Below are 21,842 nucleotides of genomic sequence, written 5' to 3'. Positions count from 1 at the left end.
GAGTGCACTAGCTGTCTCAGCAGTGATGAATAATTCCTCCTCTTGCTCTCTAAAGTGTCCAGGGCTGGGCCATCTGTGTATGGTCATCCTGGGTCCGGCTGCTGTCCATGCCAGTGCTGTAGTGGGCCTCTCTGAACCCCTACAAAGGAGAAAGACACTGCCCTCCACCTGAGACCCGGTCTCTGATGATGTCTGATGCTGCTGGAAGAATTCCTCAGACCCATCTCAGACCTTAGCTATGCTTCATAGCTTACCCTTTGCCCTGTAGCCATTTTTCATGTGTCTGACCTTGCCCTTATCTTGCCAGACTCTTTGCCCCTCATGGCCTTGCCGTGTGACCTGCTGCCAACACCACAGAGTAGCTGTCCTGGGAGCCACACTCACAAAGAAGCATGGCATTGTTTTAGTCCATGGTGTTGGAGAGAAGAAAAAAGTGAAACTGACAAGAAAAATAATCAATACATAAAATTAATGTCAAATTTTTTAAATGTCCTTATTTCTATGGTATTAACCTACACTTTGATTCCCTTTCACTTGCATTGTTTGTCCTGAGCTTAAAATGCATGTATGGACTAATGTGCAAGGTACCTCACCAGAAATAGCAGATTCCCATCTCACTTATGCATAGTATGAACTAATATAATGATTTAGTGTGTGGTATGTAAAATTAAGCAGTAAGAAGCTCTGAAACCAGAAGGGCATGCACTGTTTTGATGACTGCAAATAATGCCCTTTGATTTCTTTTTTTTTTTTAAATGTACTTGTTTTCATTATCATTGCATATTGGATTGTTAAGTTTTCAGACCCTGGGCTACAAATTTTACGGGCACTGTCCCTTTTAACTTTAATACATACAGCAATTCTGACAGCGGGTGCTATTGCTTCCATTTTAGAGATCAGAAAGTTAAGGCTTATAGGAGTCAAGTTGCCAAAGTCACAAAGTTGGCACATGGCAGACCTGGGATTCAAACCCAGTCTTTTCTGAGTTCAAGCTCTCAGCTAAACCCAAGCACTGTTTTGCCTACAATGGAGGGTTAAACCAGCAGCCAAGGACATCTCTTACACATGTATCCAATCTTCTGTCAAAGGGGCATGTGACCAGACCTGTCCCTACCCTTTGTATGAGCACCCCCCACCCTCAGTCCTAAAATGTTCTGCTTAACTGAGGTTTGAGTTACTGAATGGGCAAACAGATAAACCAGGAGGTAATTATTTATATAACCAGCAAAACAATCTTTCAAAATAGAATATCATTAGTCCTTTGAGTAGTTTATTGATGACTCATGATTCTTAAAATCTCTGATAGGAAAGGAATTTAGAAGTTCATCTGATGCAAACTTCCTTGACTACTGAATTGAGATGCCATGAAACTTAAACTAAAAGAGTCTATTGGAGTGAAATTGTGGATAATCATGGATATCATCTCTAAGATGATAATGTGAATGTGAATAGGAGGGAAGAGTTCACTGGACTCAATTTGATTATTTATTTTTCAAGTATTTTTATATCCAATTTTGGGAATAAATAATTTTATCCAAATCTTCCTCTCCCTCCTTTCCATAATCCAAATTCTGTCCATTCTTCAAGTCCTAATTTAATTGTAAGTTTTTTCATGGAAATTCCTCAATGGTGGGACAGCTATTTTTCCTTCTGGACTTCCATTTTTCTCAGTCTTGTTTATGTCACTTAGTGTTTGATTTTCAGACTGCATTCTAATAGTTTCATCATTCTAACTGATTGAGTGAAGGACATAGAAAGTGTATATTCAGTTTCTTGCTTCCCCAGAAGCCCCTCACTTAGGGATTGACTTTGTAGCAGGTGCTTTCAGGGCCCCGCCCTACTCTTTGGACGCTTCAGTGGGCTCCAGCTAACTTAAAAATGTCAGTATCTGCCTTTGTGTGCCTGAAGGCTCCCCTTCCTTCACCCCCAGTAGGGGAAAGCTTGCTCTTTGTATATATGGCAGGCCAGAGTTTCAAAGAGTTACCACCCTCTAGCAATAGCCCTCAAACTAATGAAGCTCTTAAGTTGGTATATAAACACCCCAGCTCCCTCACTCCTTGAAGTGGTTCTGAATCATGTGCTTTGCACCATTTCCCAGAGTTAGGCTCCAGCGGTCCATAGCAGTAGCTGGCTAAAAAAGTCATGTATCCTTTATTTATTGCATTTTCTCCTTGTGTTACCTGCAGTGCCCAAGTAGATAGTTTACACTCACATCAGGATCTGCTTCTGGGGAACTCAAACCAAGACAGGTATAGAGGATATTGTCAAAATTGACTTATTGGTTGGATGATTAGCTGACTGTCAGTGTTTTTCCTTGCAGGTACAGGGATTGTGCATTTTTTTTCGGAAGCCATGGTGCTTTTCTGCCCAGTGGTACTCATTCATTCCTAGTTGAATGGAACAATGATGAGGGCAAGGATTCCCACCCCAGGTTCATCTAGCTCTGTTCACTACTCTGTATTTGTGATCTATTACTGACTTCGGTAAGTAGCAAAGAGCCCAGGGGAATTATGTCAAACCTCTATTCCCTTTCTCCCATCCTTGCTGCTACCAGCTGCATGCAATTCTCATGTTTTATTGTCTTTACATTGATTACCTTCTGACAAGGCCAGGAAGAAATGCTGACCCTTGGTTACAACTAAGCAAAGGCCCCTTCCCTTTGGAAACACAAAAAAGAATGAGAAAATGAACAACAGAAAGATGTTTCCTAACAGGGCCATGTCAAATTTATAGATAAATAAAATATCAAAGATCAAATGAGGCTAGATCAGCAGTTTGGATCTCTCCCCAACCAAGCAGAGAATATGCTGTCGACTCTGTCTTGGACTGATTTCCAACTTTGTGATTCACAGCTGTAGCCAGGCAGAGTACGTCCAATAATGCTATTTGTTTTCCACTTAAAAAAAAAAAAAAAGGCTGGGGAAATATATAAATGGCTCATAGGAGAAGAGGGCATTAGCAGACAGTCAGTCTGACCAAAGCGAGACAGGCAGATGGTTTGTGGGCCTGACGCCAGCTGGGTGTTTCCATAAGTGATCGCATATCTCCTCTCTGTGCCCCAGCACTCGGCTTGATTAAGAGGTCAGGAGCAGGCTGCCACAGCACGAGGCCAGAGCACACATGATATATGGCCAACCTGTCGGTCGCCTAGAAACAGCTCTGTAAAGGGGCCCAAAGACAAATCAATTTATAAGCCCACAAGTTTGGGCCCAGTAGTCTTGGCTGTTATTAAAACATGAAGTTTGATTCTTTGGGCTTGCTTTCTCAAATGTCACTCAGCCCCTTTAACTTTGACCGGACATCACTTCTTTTCCTTTTTAATACAGTAGTATCTTTGGATAAGTGATAATACCTTCCAGGTGGGATTCTGGGAAGTGAGTGAGGCTGGAGGCAGGCAGGCAGGAGAGGGATGCATTCAGGGAAAACTGAGGTGAGGTCTGGTTCTCCTTTCTTCATTTGCTGAGCACTGGGTGCCCAGTACTGTGGAGAAGTACAGGGAGAGGAGGACACATCATCCTTTTCTGGATGGTGAAGGTTTATGTGTATAAAGCAGGGCAACCCAAAGATGCAAAGGGCTGAAATGAGTGATGTGGATAATGCAAATTTTTAAATGGTCGGCGAGGTGGTCAGAAAAAGCCTTAGAGAGGAAGTAGAACATGAGGTAGGTGGGATTCACACAAATGAAGAAGTCAGATTTGCAGAGATGCAGCAATCATCTGGGTAACCTTCGGAAAGCCTCTTAACCTGTATATGCTTCGATAGATTTTATCCTTGCTTTTCAGAGAGCATAGGATTAAGAACTTTCCAGAGAGAGGACTCAGAGAACAAAGGCTAAGCATGATACTCTAGGGCCAATGAGGCACTAGTCTGCCTGGAGTGGGCCTTAAGACTCTGTTCACCGATCTGTGAGTAATCCTATTCTCAAGTGATTTCCACGGCAGACCTGAATGGCTCTTGGAATGCTGCCTGCTGGCCACACCTTCCCCTGCTATGTCCACTCTGCAAACTTATCTGTTCAGTTACAGATTCTGGTTAGTGATCTGGATTGAAATTCTGTCTTCATTCCTGATTAGAAAGATGAGGGATTGTGTTTCCCAACTATAAAATCTATTTAGTAAATGTTTACTATATATCTACTTTTAGCGAGGCACCAATGTAAGCATGGATGGAAGAGTTAAAAGTCTGCAAGTATAGTCTGTCTTTTACTGTAAGGAGTTTGCAATCTCTTTACAGGGTGGTTAAAATAAATAAATCAAGGCACAGCAAGCCTCTGAGATAGGCCCCAACAGAGGTGTAAGCAATGTGATGGGGGTTAGAAGTAGTGGTCATTTCTGGTTGGAGGGATCGGGAAAGGTTTCCTGGGGAAGACTATGGGCAGCCCAAAGTTGCCTGAAGTTGAGAGAAGGCAGAAGTCCAGCTTTCTATCTAAAACCCTATGTGGTAAGCAGCAGTCAGAGGTAAAAGGTGACTCTTAAATTCACAACCCGGTAAAGGCAATCCAGCTTGAAGGGTAGGTAAAGGCCATGCTAATTTTTGAAGGTTCAGTCTTGCTTTGCCTAGAACGCTCTCAATTTACATATTATTATTAGTAGCATCCTCTTTCATTCTCAAAATTGTCTGGGTTTGGACAAGAATTATACAATCATCTTCATTATAGGTAATGTTTTTAGCAGCCCTTCAGGAGCAGCCAATCTGAGCTATACCAACAAAGTAGACTGGGGATGTTCCCTTGAACCAAGAAATCCTCTTTATGTTGCCTCCAAACGAACACACACAGATCAACAATGAGAAAAAGCCAAGGTATTCCTTTCCTGTAGAATGAACCAAGCAATGGAAGCAGGTGGGCACGCCAGACACACACCCATTGTTGAGGTACACTGATAGAGCATGGAATGATCACGAAAAATCTATTAACACACTCGAGCCACACTCAGTCTTGTTTTGCAGATAAACATGGTCTGTGATTATTTTACAACACTGTGAAGGTGCTGGGGGTTGTCCCTCATTTATTACTTGACTAATAAATACTTTAATTACACTTAATAAATAATGTAAGCAGGGCTCACTGAAGTGGTAATTCTTTAAATTAATTATTAACTGCATGCAAAAGGCTGCACTGCCAGTACCACTAAAAGAAAATTCAGCCTTTAATCTAAAGTGATTATTCATTATCTGGTATAAAGGCTCCATTTGCATATTATTAGGGAAATAAACTTTGGCCTCCTTGGCAATACAGATAGATCTCAAAGTCCGTGCATTATGAATCTCCAAATACTAAAGTAATGATAAACAATATGTAATAAAGTCTCCAGTTTATAGCTTTATAACAGCTGGTTTTTGATTTTCCAAATATATTACAATGATAAAGTGACCAGTTAATGTATAAGCTCTTTGTGAAAGGTGGTGCCTACAGATGGTCGACTGATAGGAAACGGTAAATGTGCAAACTGCTCATTTCCCTTGAGATTGGAGCAATAAAATGATCTCAATAAGATATGAGAAGAAAATCTCTCTTTAACCCTTTTCTTAGCTGCAATCCAAATATGGGGCTGCGTTTAGCTGTCTGGTGTGTCTCTTTCTCCGCTCCTCCCAGACTCCCACCTTTCCCCTGATAAAGTGAAGGGGGAATATCTGGATATGCAGACCTTGTGGTATCCCTGACTCTACCTTGGGGAAAGAGGCAAGGTAAGGTTCCAGTCAAAAGAGAAAGATGATCTATAAAACAAGCAAAAGACCAAAATTCATGTGCCCCTTGCATTCTCTAACTTGGTACTTTCTCCTTGAGCCTGGGCTTCTTCCAGAGGAAGTGACTGACCCCAGATGTGATGGCTGGGGAGCAAGATGCATGGAGCAGCCTCCTAGCATTTAAACTGTAAAATTCTGTGGAGAAATGATTGAAAAAGAGGTTTCTGAAGGAGAAGGAGAAATCTCTCTCCTTGACTCCCTTTGGCACAAGTAGGGTTGGGGGATAGGGGGAGGGGTAGGGGGAGGAGATAGTGGGAGGGGAGAGGAGGAGGAGACAGGACACCAGGAACTCATGAAAATGGCGACAATCACAAGGAGGCAGGGATGACTTCTTTTCCCCATTTCACACCCCATCCTATTCATCTCTCTGAACCCCATTCAGAGACTATCTCTTTCAAGAGATCTTCCTTAACTCTCTGTGCATTCCAGCAGCATTCACCTACAGTGTGGGCCAGTCAATAGTCACTGATTTCTGGGAGGTGGGAAAAGGGCTACATGAAGATGAGGGGTGTCCTTTATTTTTTAAAAAGTTTTTATTTATTATTTTTTTTCAGAGAGAGAGAAAGAGAAAGAGAGAGGGGGAAGAAAGTGTGGAGAGAGGAGGGGCAGAAAGGGAGGGAGAGAGAGAGAATTCCAAGCAGGCTCTGTGCTGTCAGGGCAGAGCCTGATTGATGTGGGGCTCAATATCATGAACCATGAGATCATGACTCGAACAGAAATGAAGAATTGGACATTTAACCAACTGAGCCATCCAAACATCCTGAGGGGTGTCCTTTAAAGTGGTCATTCCAAGAACTGAAATTCGTTGCAATAATGTTGCTGTGCTCCAAATATGGTTGAAAATCTTTGAGAACTGCCTTTCATGTTTGTTTTAGTCAGCTTGCACTGCTATAACAAAATACCATACACCTTAGGTGGCTTGGATAACAGACAATTATTTACCATAGTTCCATAGGATTAAAGTCTGAGATCAGGGTACCAGCATGGTTGGGTTCTTGGTGAGGATTCTCTTCTTGGCTTGTAGATGGCCACTTTATTGCTATGTCCTCATAGGGCAGAGAGGGAACTCTGAGTCTCTTCCTCTTCTTATAATGACACTAATCTCATTGGGGGCCTCTACCACCTAATGGCTCTTCCTCCTAATACCATCATACTGGGGATTAGGGCTTCAGCACATAAATATGGGGGTGGGGGCACAAACATTCCATCCATAATAATGTTCTTATGAACATCTTCAATGGGAGAAAAATCATGTTAATAATAATCACTGTCCTCTGAGTATGAGTGACGTATGCAAATAGTTTCATGTACATTATCTCATATTATCCCCATAGTACACTAAGAAGTAAATATCATTAGCCAATTACAACTGAGAACACAGAGGTTCAGAGTTCAGTAGCTTGCCTAAGGCCACATAGCTGGTAAGTAGCATACCCTAGATTTGAACTGAGTGACTCCAAAGCCAAGGCATTGATGAGTATGCATACTGCTCTGTCTTTTGAAGGTAGACTAAAGTCTGGGAAATAACTAGTGTTAATGTCTGAATGTGTTTACCTTCTCATATAATTTATATCACCAATGGAACTTCTCTGGGCTTTTTTTTTTTTTTTTTAATTTTTTTTTTCAACGTTTTTTATTTATTTTTGGGACAGAGAGAGACAGAGCATGAACGGGGGAGGGGCAGAGAGAGTGGGAGACACAGAATCGGAAACAGGCTCCAGGCTCCGAGCCATCAGCCCAGAGCCTGACGCGGGGCTCGAACTCACGGACCGCGAGATCGTGACCTGGCTGAAGTCGGACGCTTAACCGACTGCGCCACCCAGGCGCCCCTCTGGGCATTTTATTTTAGCTCAAAGGGAATTCTTTTTTTTTTTTTTTTCCCAAAGGGAATTCTAAGAGTAGGAGTTTTAGGCATACTACTTCTCAGTGGCATGATGCCTGGGGAGAGAAGGGCCTCATCGACCTTCTGAAATCATGCCTTAAAGGCAACTGCCTAAGTGCCTTCTGTGGTACACACATAGGGCCAACTTCATTCTCATCTAGCCTAATCTGTAGCTCCTTGGGCCATAAAGTGTAATTAGTGTTCACACTTATTATCTCCTTCTGTCTTCCCACTATCCCCAGGCACTAGATAGGTATTATTAATATTTTCATTTTAGAGATGAGAAAACTAAAGCACAGACAGGTTGAGCAACTTCCCTAAGTTTACACAGCAAATGAGGGAAAGACCTAGGGCTCAAATGTAGGAATCTCTGTTTTTATCAATGAAAACTCATTGAACAGATGGATGGTACATCACAAATGTTTCTCATGTCCTATCAAAAACGATGTCAATTTGACAGAAAGAGCGAAAATTCATCTGTACATTTTTTCCCTTACCTACAAGGTTCCCATCCATTATTCATGCATTCCTTCATTGTTCCTGTCACTCACTGATTAATTAATTTAATAAATACTTTCGAAGCACATTACTTGGTGCCAGCTACTGTCCTAGGTACTGGCTATCTAATCTAAATTTACAAAAGGAAATTGAACCAATGGGCTGTTAACTGAATTGACAAAGTGATCCAATTACTTTGGTGTTGGTGGAGACTTCGTTAGAGACCCCTCCATATTCTCAATCTCCCAGAGGCTCCAGGAGAGATGTGGGGTCTTCAAAAGAACTGCAGACGCACAACTACCTGTGAGCTTCGCCACTGGCTCCCACTTTTGAAAAGATGACTGCGTGATTTCTGATTACAGCCATTAGGCAAAATAAAACACAGAGAACGCTGGCTCACCAGTTTCATCCTGCTTAATCAAATAGCCTCATTCATCATATTCACTCACACTATTCAGGGAAAGTGCTTTTCCGTACTTCAAAGATGGGCATGAGCAAGCCTGATCTGTACTTCCCATTTTGCTCTCCTCCCTTTTTAAATACAAGCAGATGATCTTTCCTTCTTTTTTCTCCCTTCCAATTCCTGATTGAGAGGCACAGCCTCAGCACAGCAGCAGTCCAGCCAGGAAGAAATCTAAGCTGAGGACAGTATTATCCCTCATGACACTCATAATTCAGCAGGATTTCTTTCTAACTGACTTTGGGGCTGGGCCTGAGCAGGGACCAGAATATCATAGAATGTCGGGCTAGCAGCATCCACAGAGAGAAGGCATTCTGGCCACTCATGTTACAGATGAGGCCAGAGAGGGGAAGAAGCTTGTCCAAGGTCACACAGCAAGGTTGTTGCAGAGCAGGGGGCACTGGTTCCCAAATTGGCAATTCCCAAGCTAGTGCCCTCAACTGTCTTATCACCATGACTATTGCTAATACCACAGGAAACCCCAAACAGGGGCTTGGGTTCTTCAGCACCTTCCCTAATCCTACATTCAGGTAAATTGCTGATGGTTTCACACAGGAACCAAACCTTCTTTATGATAGAGGCCAATTTGCAAAATTGGTGATATTCACTCTATTGTGCTTCTACATCCTCCCTCTGGGTTCCTTTGCCATTTCTGGGTGGCTCATTCTCTAGGCACATTCCCCCAGAATTTCTTACTGCTAACCAGGTTTTCTCCACAGAACCCAGGCTCTGGAAAGACCCCTTCCTCCTCCTTCCTTAGTCCTAGGTTTCAAGTAAAGAGGAATGCTTTACACTCTCATTTGAATTGAGATCTTACTGGCTAGCAACTAATCTGGGATGAATCTCAAGGTTAAATTTCAAGGGGTTTAGATTTTAGAGAAAAGATTTTTTTTTAATATATTTTGCAAAAGGTGTGCATATATAACTGTCCATTTGCCAGTATGGCTGGCCTATATATTGTTTTTAAATTTTTTTTTTTTTTACGATTTATTTATTTTTGAAAGAGAGAGAGAGAAGGGGAGGGGCAGAGAGAGAAAGACACAGAATCTGAAGCAGGCTCCAGGCTCTGAGCTGTCAGCACAGAGCTCAATGTGGGGCTTGAACTCACAAGCTGTGAGATCATGACCTGAGACAAAGTTGGATGCTTAACCAACTGAGCCACCCAGGTGCCCCGACTGGCTCATATACTGACATTGTATGGATGTAGCCTAAAACTTCCTATAGCCTAGCACCTCCCCACCTCCCAGGCACACACACATCCTGGGTAACTTAGATGATGTGATTGATGTATATGGGAGGTGATTTTTTTCCCTGTCATCTGGCCTAGCTAAAAATAAATCTTTTGTAAATCAATGTTTAGCAAAAAAATAAATAAGTATCAATGAAATAGCTTCCTTTATCGAATGCTTATTTTGTAATGGAGATTCTGTTAAGAACCTTATATATATATATGCCATACTTTTTAATTCTTACAACAATCGTGTTAGGAGTGACTATATCTCCTCCACCTCCACCCAATTCAATATGCTAAAGTCTAACCTGTAATACCTCAGAATGTGACTTATTTGGAAGTAAAGTTACTGCAGATGCAATTTGTTAAGATGAATTCAAACTGAAATGGAGTGGACTTCTAGTCCAATATGACTGTTATCCTTATTAAAAAAGGGGAAATTTGGCCACAGAGACAGACACACTGATGGAATGTGATGTGAAGATGAAGAGAGAGATTTGGGTGATGCTTCTACATCAAAAGACTGCCACAGATCACCAGCACATGACCAGGAGCAAGGAGAGAGGCATGGAACAGAGTGTTCTTCACAGCCTCAGAAGGAACCAATCCTGCTGACCCCTTGATCTCAGACTTCTGGACTCCTGAACTGTGAGATAATAAGTATCTCTTGAAGCCACCCGGTCTGTGGAACTTTGTTATGGCGGCCCTAACAAATGAATATAAAGCCTCTGTGCACTATTTTCTTTATTTTGCAGACAAGGAAGCAGAGGCTCAGAGAGGTTAAATAACATGCCTTAGATCACACAGCTGGTAAGGAGCAGAGCCAGAATTTAAACTTAGTACTGCATGCTTTGTTGCTTTTATGTGGGAGTCTGTTCTGGTAAGGAATAGAAAAGGTCAATTTTCTCTGTATTTCAAGCAGGATGTGATATATCTTCTTTCTCAGCCTGGCACAGGGCAGCTGGGTCTCCCAGTCCACACCCATCACCAACTCTGAGGTACATCCTCTATTTCCTCCCACATTTTTCCCCTTCCAGCAACAGCAGAACCCCAAATCAATTGCCTCGGGCTAGCATTAGAAAAATAAATTTTCTGGGGTGCCAGGGTGGCTCAGTCGGTTGAGTGTCTGACTTCGGTTCAGGTCATAATCTCGCCATTTGTGTTCGAGCTCCACATCGGGTTCACTGCTGTCAGCGCAGAGCTGGCTTGGGATCCTCTGTCCCCCTTTCTCTCTGCCCCTTCCCCACTGGTGCGTGCGCTCTCCTTCTCTCTTAAAAATAAACATTAAAGAAATAAAAAGAAAAATAAATTTTCTCACCCCAGTCTTCTCATTTTATTTGATCTTATTTTAATTTTTGTTTAGCCCTGGGAATACATCTGAGGCCCTCAAATACAGTGTACACTTTCATACTGTTTCTGAGGTGGTAAATACCAAAATTCACCAGGAGTGGAGAGAAGGGTCAAGTTTGAAATTAAATGCTCCCTTACTCCTGATCTCTGTGGTCAAACGGCCCTCTTGCTGTCTGGTATTCATCCATTCAGCCTTCAAACACACACACACACACACACACACACACACACACACACACACACACCTGAAAGTTGAACTGGGCTCTTTTACCAAAGCCAAACAGACCAGCTTCCTCCGGGGCCTCCTCATCTTACCATCCATCCAGCACTAAGCTCTAGTGGGCCCACCCTCAGATGGCTTCTCCCACCATCTTTCCTGAAGCCAAGATCTATGGTGGTCCTGCCTTAGCAGCTATGGCATTCCTGTCTCAGGGTTTTGACTGGGTGGAGAAAAGGGGAGCCCCAGGATAGAGAAATGGCCACCAGCTTGGATCGGATTCCATTTCCAAATCATTTGAATCTAGTGCCCCTCAGCAGGAGGGTACTTGGAGACTTATCCTTGGAATTTCTGCAAGGAAGGACTTCTTAGCATTTCCCAAGCTGAGAAATTATGTAAAACTATATTTTTTGAAGGGGACACTGTTAGTTTTCCAATCCAGTGGCCTAGGACGTTGGTGTGACGAGGATGCAGACAATCTGCCAAAGTGGAGGGAGAGGGGGCATGGTTGTCCATCAGAAGGGACAGTCTGGGAGCAGGCAGAAGCAGGTCAGGCAGTTACAAACCAAGAGTGCAGCCTTGAGGTCAGGCAAAACAGGAGACCAGAAACAAGAAAGTAGGTCAATACTAGATCAAAACTGTGCAGCCCCAACAAGGCAGCCTTGCTACTCCTCAGACAGGAAGCTCTTTATTTCCCTTGACAGAGTAGGAATCAACACCTAAGTCCCAGGGCAACATCAGATTCAGACCTAAGAACTCAAAGTGTCCATCATTCTGAGCTTATGGAAGATTCTTATCTATGACTCAAAGTAACAATAGCAATGGTTTTCCTTTATTGCACAATGTCTCTGTGTCCTGGGTCAACTCAAGGACTTTATCTTTGAGGTAGCTTCTATTACTCTCCTCATTTACAGATGACAAAGTACAGAGGCTAACTTGCCAAACGTCACACAGCTAATAAGAAGTAGTGCCAGCCACTCAGATAATTTACTCTTAGAATTCTGTCCATCAGATGGGGAAAGTAGTTTTAAGGTTGTAGTCTTCAGACCCTGTCCTCTTGTAGGTTAACCTCCCATTTACTAGGCTTACTAGGTTCACCTCCCCCTTAGTTGCTGATACGAGTATTCTGGTGCGCAGAGAACTCTTTTAACTTCTAATAAGCTGGAGAAGTTCTTCTCATGAGGAGGGAAAAGAAAACCAGGTCCAGAGTTTATGCTGAAATCCCAGGCTACCCAATTGCTGTTATGGTCCTGGAGTGAGTGCCCATAGGTGGACCTGGCCAGGGCTGGGGGTGGATGGAGCATTAGGAGGCAATCACATAGGATTCAGAGTGTGTATGTGAGAGCAAAAGCTATAGAGCAATACTTCTGGATTTAGTCCAGGCTGTCACGAATTAATGGCTGACAGAAAGAAAAGAAAGACTTGGAAAAAAAAATTCTTGAAAGCTGTGTTTGCATGGAGAGGAGCTCAGTCTGAGCTGCCTGGAGAAGGCCTATATTCATGCCCCTTTGGAAGCCCTGGCCATCCATTTTCATTAGTTTTATGATTTGATCAACTTACAAAGGTCACTTTTTAGCTTCCTGTGAACCACAATATTATGACTGGGCTTAAATAATGCCAAAGCGATTCATTGAGAAGGGAAACATTCAGTTACACTAGTCACTGGGCACTGAAACTAGCTTTCCAAAGCTGAATTGCTCCCTTGTAAGGCAAGGGTCTTGCTTATGAAAACAGAGCACAGAGTCTCCAAGGACTGCTCCATATAGAGCAGAGCCTGGGGGAGACTGTCCAGGTAGGAAGTGTGAGCTGGCACCACTTCTCTCCCTGGAGAGTGGTGTGGTCTCTTTTCTTTGAGTTCCCCCACACTGTGACTCCTGTGCCTCTCCCACCCCCAACACTTGCTAGCGTAGACATGGTGCCATCTTCTTGAAAATTCTGCGCCAAGTGTAGACACAACTCTTCTGTGTTTTTCCTTAGCACAGCAGAGACCAGTCTACAATGATGTGGCTAATTACATGTAATGATTTCTTTGGCATCTCTTCCTCGCTAGCCTCTAAGCATCATAGGAGCAAGAACTAGATTGGCTGTTTTCATCCCCACATCCCGGCACCTACCACAGTGTGCGAAGCCCATTGTAGATGCTCCAGGAATAGCTGCTCATTGACATTTTTTTTTAAAGGGAAAACCAAAAGAGAATATCCCAGAAAATACAGACAGCATGAGAATCGGTAGTTTCTTTACTGAATACTGCTAAAGATCAAATCCCTTATTCTAACCCAAGTTAACCACACGTGGGAATCTGAAAAGCAAATCATATACCTTTGCTATTTCAATGCCAACTCTGCAATGTCTTTCCCTGATCTTGAGATGCTAGAGGTCTCAGATAACATTGGGGTTACACAGGGTCATTGGGAAAATTAAAGGAGATACTGCACAGAAAATGCCCAGTGCCTAGTATGGCCAATAATGAACTCCGTGTGTGTCCCTCATAGCTCTGTGCTGGGTTTTTAGCCAGGTAACTTTGTTGGCACTGGATTACCTCTAGCCACTACAAGCTGGTCTTCTTGTCTATTTTCGTAGCATAGGACAGACATGAACCTTTAATTTAACTTTCTTCCTAGATCATTACTACATTTTTACTCTTGGTTTCTAATCTGAGGGATGCTATTCATTGCTTGCTTGAGTGGAAATGGTATTTTTTAGCCTTCAGCAGAATGGGTTTCCTTTAAACAGTTGCTTTGGCTATTATATATATCATCTTAATCAGAGTCTTATATAAAAATCTCTCTTTCTTTTGTAAACACACATGCATGAACATACATGTGTGCACACACATGGAGCCTTTCTTTAAAGTTGTACCTGAACTCTGTCAAACTAGTTTGTGTACATACAGATAACAGGAGGTGAATCCTCTCGGCTGTAGGGTCAAAAATATTTCTTTGTGTTTTTCTGGCAGGGTTGTGGTTTCAATAGTAATAGAAGGGACCCCTTCCCCCATTAGCATATGTTCTCCTTGACCTGCTTGAGCCAGTCATGCAGAGAAATGCTGATTTGCTGCCTACTATCACAGGAATGATTTTGAAGGTTTAATTCAAGTGATTTTATTTAACCAACCTGCACTGAGCACCTACCATAAACAAAGAACTTACCACATTTTGTACTTAATAGGAGTCTTTATTTTTGTCTTTCCATATCCTTGAGGGCACCATGTTGCTGCTCATTTCTACAGCTTCAGTGCCTGGCACAGTATACAGTAAGTGCCCAATAAATGTTTTGTTGAATGTATGACTGAAGACAGAGGGCAACAGGAAGTCAGGAGTGTAAGAGTATTTGTAACTCAAGCTTACCAGGCCCTCAGAAGGCAGCAGGGAATCACATACAATAAGAGTATGGGTTTTGTTCTCAGTATGAGTGTGGATTTTCCTTCTGGCAGGAACTATCTACTAAGAAGTTAATTATCCTTTTCAAGTCTCAATCTCCTCATCAATAAAATGGTGGAAACAACAGGTGATTTTGAGGGTTAACCCACTGTTGATGTGCCATAGTGAGTGTTCAACACACAAGTACAACTCCCATACTGCTGCTGGGGTGATGGTGAACATTTCTGCATAGTGAACACTTAATAATCTCCAATGTAAGTTGTGCGTGGGGAAAAGAGAGACAGGGGCCATGTGAGATGGAGGTGGCTGGGGGGCTGGAGCAGATGGGTCAGCTCTCTGATGGGGGGGCTTAAATGAGGTGGGGACCCTTGCAGTGTACCGTGATGGTGGGCATGGCTGGCTCCTTGGTGGGAGCACATCTGGTATCAGCAGAAGACAACTATCTTGTCTGACAGTAGGGTTCTGGATGAATGACTATATCTCCTCAATGTGTGTTCCACCATCTAGAAACAAGGAAGTGCCAGGCCCATAGCCCTGATCTCTTTTATGTCCCCTTAGGGTCTGCCAGTATTAGCTGTGTCTCAGTAAGGTGCACTCTCTGGTTGCTTTTTACCAGATTTTAGAGTCTAAGCACAGCTCTCAAGGACCTTGCTTAGAGGGCAAGAAAAATGGGAGGGAAATGGAAAGAAGATGAAAAGACAGAGCAAAGCAGACTGTGTGTGGCGGGGGGTGGGGGGGGGGAAGGGGGGAGGGCAGGTCTGGAATGGAAAGCACTAATTCAGAACAGCACTCCACCCTCTGTTATCTATTCCTTGGTCCAATCTGGCTGAAATCCTGAGCAGAGGACAGTATGCTTTAGAAGAAAATATGCAAAGAAGTTCAAGTGTGCCTTTCCTTTTTATTTGCATCTCAGTTCATTTTAATTAAGCACCCTCCCCCTTTCCTTGCAACCTGTTTTTTGGGTTTGTTTCTTCGTTTGTTGGGAATGCGTGCCTTTTGGTTTTACCTGCTCTACTGAAACAGTTTTGGGTTTTGACTTTTCCAAAATGAAATCTCTAGCCATTCTGATTTTCTCAGCTTCTGGCCCCACTGGCATCTCCATTTTGCTTTAATTATCCAATTACTGAAGCTATCCAACCTATTTATTCAGGCAATCAAGGCTTTAAATGCATGGATTTATCATCACCTCAAATCACTTGTCACTGTGGTTGAACAAAAATAGAAAGGTAACCAGAATGCTGCAGGAGGTTTGAATCAACATACTTCTCCTGGTCATTACTGTCAAGGTCCCCATATGCAAACACAAAAATTGTAGAAGGGGATGCTCTGACAGGGGTGGGGGGGGGGGGAGAGGACAAAAGAGTGTGCACAGAAAGGGGATGAAGACTGGAAGGGTTTTGTTTCTGTTCCTCCGAGGATTGGCCTGTACTCCTTACCTGATTTTCCCCACATCCCTCCTTCCCTACTCTTCTCTCTGTAAGGAGGGGCACAGATTGCTGCTTCTCCCTATTTCCTCTATTAACAATGTTGTTGAGTACCGATGTGAAAAGATACAGAGGACTTGGGGGTTAATTTTTATCTGTCAGTTGTACCTTAATAAAGCTGAAGAATGAAAACAAAAACACAGAGCTTGGGAGTTATCAGAGGAAAGAGGAGTGGTCTATAGATCTGGGCTGTTACAGGAAATTCATCTGCTTTCTGGAGTTACCCAGAGTAAGTCCATTTCTTCATTTATCAGACTGCTCTGAACATACTTAAAAACAGACTACTTTTTAAAACATAAACAGCCTTATTTCTTTCAAACATTTCTCATTCGTCATTCTAGGCATTTTACCCCAATGTATCAACTTCTTTATTGAAGGGTGGTAACCCTCAAATTTAACATAAAACTCCAAGGGTGTTATGTGCAGTGAAGGGCAATCACCTCCCTCTCTCCGGGCATGGTATTACTATTAATAGAGCCTCAAAACTTTTTAAGCTTTTTTTGGCATGTCATATGCTGCTGTTTAGCCACGTTCCCCATGATGTGCTTCCTTGGTTGTGAGCTTTTGAGAAACCTACATACAGAAACTTATACTTAGCCTTCTACATTTTAATAGGTTAAATGTGGCCCACTGTATGAGCCATAAAGACCAGTTTAGATTGCAGCCACTGCAGCAAATGTATTTGCCACTTTTACTAAAACTGTAGTTTTCTGTATCCTCATCCTTGTTATTAAGGCTGTCAATCTGAACCATGTTGATACAGAACACTGGGACAGGCCACTAGATACTACCCTATTGCTCCATTAATCAGTATTCTCAGGGTTAGCTTTCCCAATCAAAGGCAAAGTCTTACACTGTTAGGTCCCTGGTGTTCCACCAGCACTAATATTTTTAGTATGAAAGTAAGAATAATGGACTAGCTTTGTGAAAACTGTCTTAGTACGACACCAACTTAAAAGAGGACTCTACCAGGTCCAGACCCATCCACAACTTCACAATTTGTGTTTTCTCATGTGGGTGATATCATAACACTAGCTGATGCTGTACTCACTTTTCATGTATAAATTTCTCAATAATATACTGTGTGGTAACAAATGTAATTGACCCATTCTATTTGTTTTCTCCAAATTAATTTAAAATACTCTCTCACTTCCTTTCTCTTTGAGTTTGGCTAATATCCTCACACTTGCAGGTTTCCATCTGTGAGTTTGGTCAAAGCAAGTTTATCAGCAAAATTTCGAAGAATCAGCTTCATCTCCACTTGGCAGCATGTGGTAAATGAAGGTATTTCTGGTGAGATTTATTGTATCACCTTCGAGGAAATGCTAACTCCAGAGAGGAGCAGATTGCAGAGAACTGTATATTAAAGTTCCTCTTCCTATCTCTGGGCCCAGGTGGAGGGGACAAATGGATTCTTACCTGACTGCAAAATATGATATATTATTATAAACAGAGTCTTGAATTATAGAAAATACTAGTTAGCATAATTACATTACCATATTTTTATATGGAGATTATTATTCAAATACCAAACAGGCAATCTTCCATTGGAAAAAACCAATAAACACTCTCAATCCAGACTTCCACTGTTATGTATGTCACAGTACAAAACAATTTTAAAGTTTAAAACCCATTACATTACAAGAGCTATTCACTTCAAGTAGGTGGCAATTTGCTTCTTTTTTTTCACCCCACGTTTTGATAGCTATTCACCTCTATCAATTCTTATCTTGCCCATTCTTTAGAAACCAATTGCAGTTTAAAAAGTGCCCATCTATTTCTGATTGAAATCTTCACATGCTGGTTTTTTAAACTATTTTTCAATCTCTTAATAAAATAGATTGCCTCCAGGCTGTCAGTTAGTAAACCCACTAACAATGTAGTGATTCCAAGGACTGCCCTAGCTCATGGGTTTTCCTTGCTCTTGGTTCTGTCCAAGAAACCCCAGATTTCCATTATTGCTGCTACATGTACAAAACAGTTTAATGGATTAAACTTACGTAAACTTGTACAAGCAACAAAAACAATATCCTGATTAAACTGAGTTAACCTCTCAGACTTTTAGTCCATGAAATAGAAAATAGGTCTTACACCTTTTTCTTTTATTTGTTAACAGTTGACATCTCAGAGTCTCGTCGGATTGAAAAGTCTTTCCCTATCATTGAGCACAACCTCCATTTGTAAGAGGGGCTCTCAGTCCGTCAGTCTTAGAGCAAATACTTCTTAAGGACCCACCCTTGTCTGGAAAGTAAAGGAAGCATAGATATTATGTTGGTCCCTGAGGGCTCCTGCTTTAGAGAGAGAATAATATGAAGCAATCTACAAAGTTAAGGGGGGAGGTTCAGACTACGGGATCACCTGTGATTCAGAGATGGAAGAAATAAGGAGGTGAAGGAGTGGTCCCCAATACCCAGGAAGGTCCCTCAGAGATGGTGATGAGGTTATGTGAGGTGGAGAGGACCATCTGGTGCTGAAGAATAAGTATTATGAGCATGGGGTGAACCAAAGGCAGGGAGAAGTTGGCCATAACGACACTTTCCCCTCCATCCACCTCATCTCAGAGGAGGAAAAGCCACATTTTCTTTTCTGTTGTACCACAGTCATACTCAGTGCCCACTCTGGACTTTCATGCCCATTCCACAGCCTGGGTCTCATCATTCCCCAGGGTTTGAATGTCCTGTGACTTTAAATGATTCTCACATCATCATGATTTGAATCAGATCAAGGTAAATTCCTTCCCAAACCCAAATACAGGAATCAGGAAACTTTAGGACAATGGAACTCCACAAGCATTTATTGATCTCATGTCAATTGATGACATTGCACATTGTCAGACTTCCACATCCTTCTACCTCACAGAAGTATGACAGATAAGGTAAGGGCCATGAGAATAGCAGGGAGAACTCTGAGAGGGCATTTCCTGTTTGGAGAAATCAGAGCAAGTTATATGCATTTGAGATGACTTTTAGAAATGACTGAGGCTTTTATATTCATCATAAGAAGAAGGCCTAGAAATATAAAAGCATAGGAGAGGCAAAGCATGGACATAGGCAAGCTGAGATTACATTCAAGGGAAAGCAAATAGTTCTGTTTGGCTAACTGCATTGACAATACAATTTTATTAATTATAAAACAGTATCTAGTGCATGCTTTCTGTTAAAGGCATCACATTCTGCTCTTTACAAGCATTATTTCAATTAACTCTCGCATATATATCAGCATGTGAGGGGGTACTGAACACATGGGGAAACTGAAGCTTGAGTAGGTTAAGGATCCTGTCTGCAGTCTCTTAGCAAATAAATGTTGAGGCCAGGACCTAAGTCTCATCCATATTGAGAAGCATATAGTTTGGGGAAGATAAAGATTTATTTTGAGGAGGTAACACAGAAGACTTGATGGAGCACATCTCCAGAGAAAAGGAAGAGAGATCACTTAGAAAATTTGCTGTCATGACAAATGAGAGCCTTTGTAAAATATACAAAAGGAATTTATTTGCTAATATAAGGGCATCAAAATTTCAGACAAACTCTTACCCCTGATGTTGGATTTGATGGCTCAAGGTCAACCCAGCAGACACTTAATAACTGAGGCTGTATCTATGTGCCAACAAATCCCATCTTGAGATCCCATCTTCCACCAGGCTGCCCTGAGCACCCACATGACCCTATACTAGGGAGACAAAAATGCTGGATAGTTGTAGTCCAGGCCTTTGTAGAGAACCATGTGAGAACCATGAACACACTACAGGTGCCTCACAAGGCCAAATCAAGATTGAAGGTCAGGGGCTTGCACATTAGGGAACAGCAGAGCAATTGGAGTTGGTGACTTCTCTTGGGCTCTGCCTCACATTGATCATGCTGGCTGTTTTCCAGCACAGAAACTAGCTCTCCTGGGTTAGGATGTATGTGCTGGGCTGACTCCCTGGGGTATGATGAGCAAAAGTCTGATCAGGGACTGAGTATTCTAGGCCACTTGTTAATTAATTACCTCTTTAGTGTTCTAGCTACTTTCTTTGGAAGAAGGCTTCATAATGGTGATTTCCCCAAAGCTACACCGGAAACTCCTTTCAGTCACCTGGGTCTGGTCTGCCCCTGCAATAGGGGAGTGTCTTGTCATTTTTTTTCCTTCCTTGCCATGAAGAACACTGAACAAGGAGGGTGCCATGCTGAGGAATGCTGTTATCCTTTCTAACACTGCTATTTTTATTATAAAAGATGGAGACATAGTAGGAGGTTAATGGCTGCTCAGAATAAAAACAAATAGTGACTAAGAACAAATATGCAAATGAGGCATTGTCTTGCTGGGGGAATGATATTCAACAGTGAAGCTCTGTGCTCCAAGCCTCTTTGATTGCACAAACCAGGGGATGTGTGGACTCCTTTACCAGCACTGTACTGCCTTCCATTGTCAAGTAACCTAACAAGGAGACTTGGTTGGAAAAGTATGAGCCCTCCAAGGGCCAAGGGCTCTACCCAGGGCAGTCTGCTTCTTCCTCTCCCCAGCATCACTCTTCCCATTTCTTTCATCTGATTGAATGAATCATCATTTCACAATGACTTTCCTGTATGCCTTGCAAAGCCCAGGCCTGGGCACCAAGGGGTGAGTGATCCTGATAGGCCATCAGCCCTAGACCAGATTCACTGGGCTTGGATAATGCTTGTTTCCTCTGTACAGTACACACTCTGTAGAGTCCACAGCACACACATCACTGCTCCCCAGCACTGCTTGCTGACAACTTCCAATTTCTAACATTTTCTAACTGTGCTGACACAGTGTCCTAACCTCCAGCCTTCTGTTGTCCCCATGCCCAATTTCCCCACAGTGTTCCTTCTTTGCAGTTATGAAAGAGGAAAGAGAATCAACCTTATTTGGGTGCATAATGTGCTAGGCGCTTCATAAGTGTTTTTATCTTATTTACTTCTTTTGATAATCCTACAAGGCATCTTTATTTTACTGTAAAGAAACTAAGGCACACAGAGGTTTAGTAAATTACCCAAGGTCACTGAACTAGTTAGTAATAGGCCAAGATTCTTCATTAACCAGACATTGCATGCACACACATATACCACACACTCATTCACTTGCTAGGCATGTGTGTGTGTATTTTTTGATTGATAATAGGCATAATATATATAACTTCTTAATTCTTACAAAATACTGTCTCCAGAAATCCCTTGAGAAGAGAGTCTAATGGTCACTGTCAGACTTTAGCATAAATAATGCCATATAAAGAGCTATTCCCTCTACCTATTCAGCATTTAGCTTTATCTAATTATCAACCTAAATGAAATGTTTTATTATTGTTTCCAAATACAGTGTAAGAGATCTAAAATCAATTATGTAAGATCTTCTACATCCTTCTTCACTCATCTCCAGATCCTTTGTATCCCATGCTTGGGTCCTAAACTCCTTGTTTCCTCCCCCTTCTAAAATTAAGCCATTCATACCCATACAGAGAAGTCTCCTTAAGCATGGGGCTCACACTGGCCAAGGGCTTATGGAGCTCTCTGGCTTGTCCACTCTACCTGTTAGCCCAATTGATCTATAAATCTCTGTGTTTTGGAGGGTAGTGTGCAGAACTTCTTTCTTACCACC

General features: G+C 42.2%; 1 protein-coding gene and 1 long non-coding RNA gene across 5 annotated transcripts in view; one reads left to right on the top strand and one right to left on the bottom strand.

Annotated features, from left to right (window-relative positions):
• LOC109275781 (uncharacterized) overlaps positions 1 to 5,950 on the top strand; it is a 127,302-nt gene extending 121,352 nt beyond the window's left edge. For all 3 annotated transcript variants that reach the window (XR_008422271.1, XR_008422270.1, XR_008422269.1), the window contains one exon: positions 308 to 5,950. This is a non-coding gene — a long non-coding RNA (uncharacterized LOC109275781). The remainder of the gene's footprint in view (positions 1 to 307) is intronic.
• Positions 1 to 21,842, bottom strand: part of LOC109275779 (urea transporter 2-like) — a 409,234-nt gene that overhangs the window by 177,878 nt on the left and 209,514 nt on the right. The window lies entirely within an intron of this gene.

Source organism: Panthera pardus, unplaced genomic scaffold (assembly GCF_024362965.1).
Source record: "Panthera pardus isolate Hobbes unplaced genomic scaffold, ASM2436296v1 HiC_scaffold_15, whole genome shotgun sequence".
In the NCBI taxonomy this organism is placed as follows: domain Eukaryota; kingdom Metazoa; phylum Chordata; class Mammalia; order Carnivora; family Felidae; genus Panthera; species Panthera pardus.
This window is presented reverse-complemented; position numbering and strand designations above follow the sequence as displayed.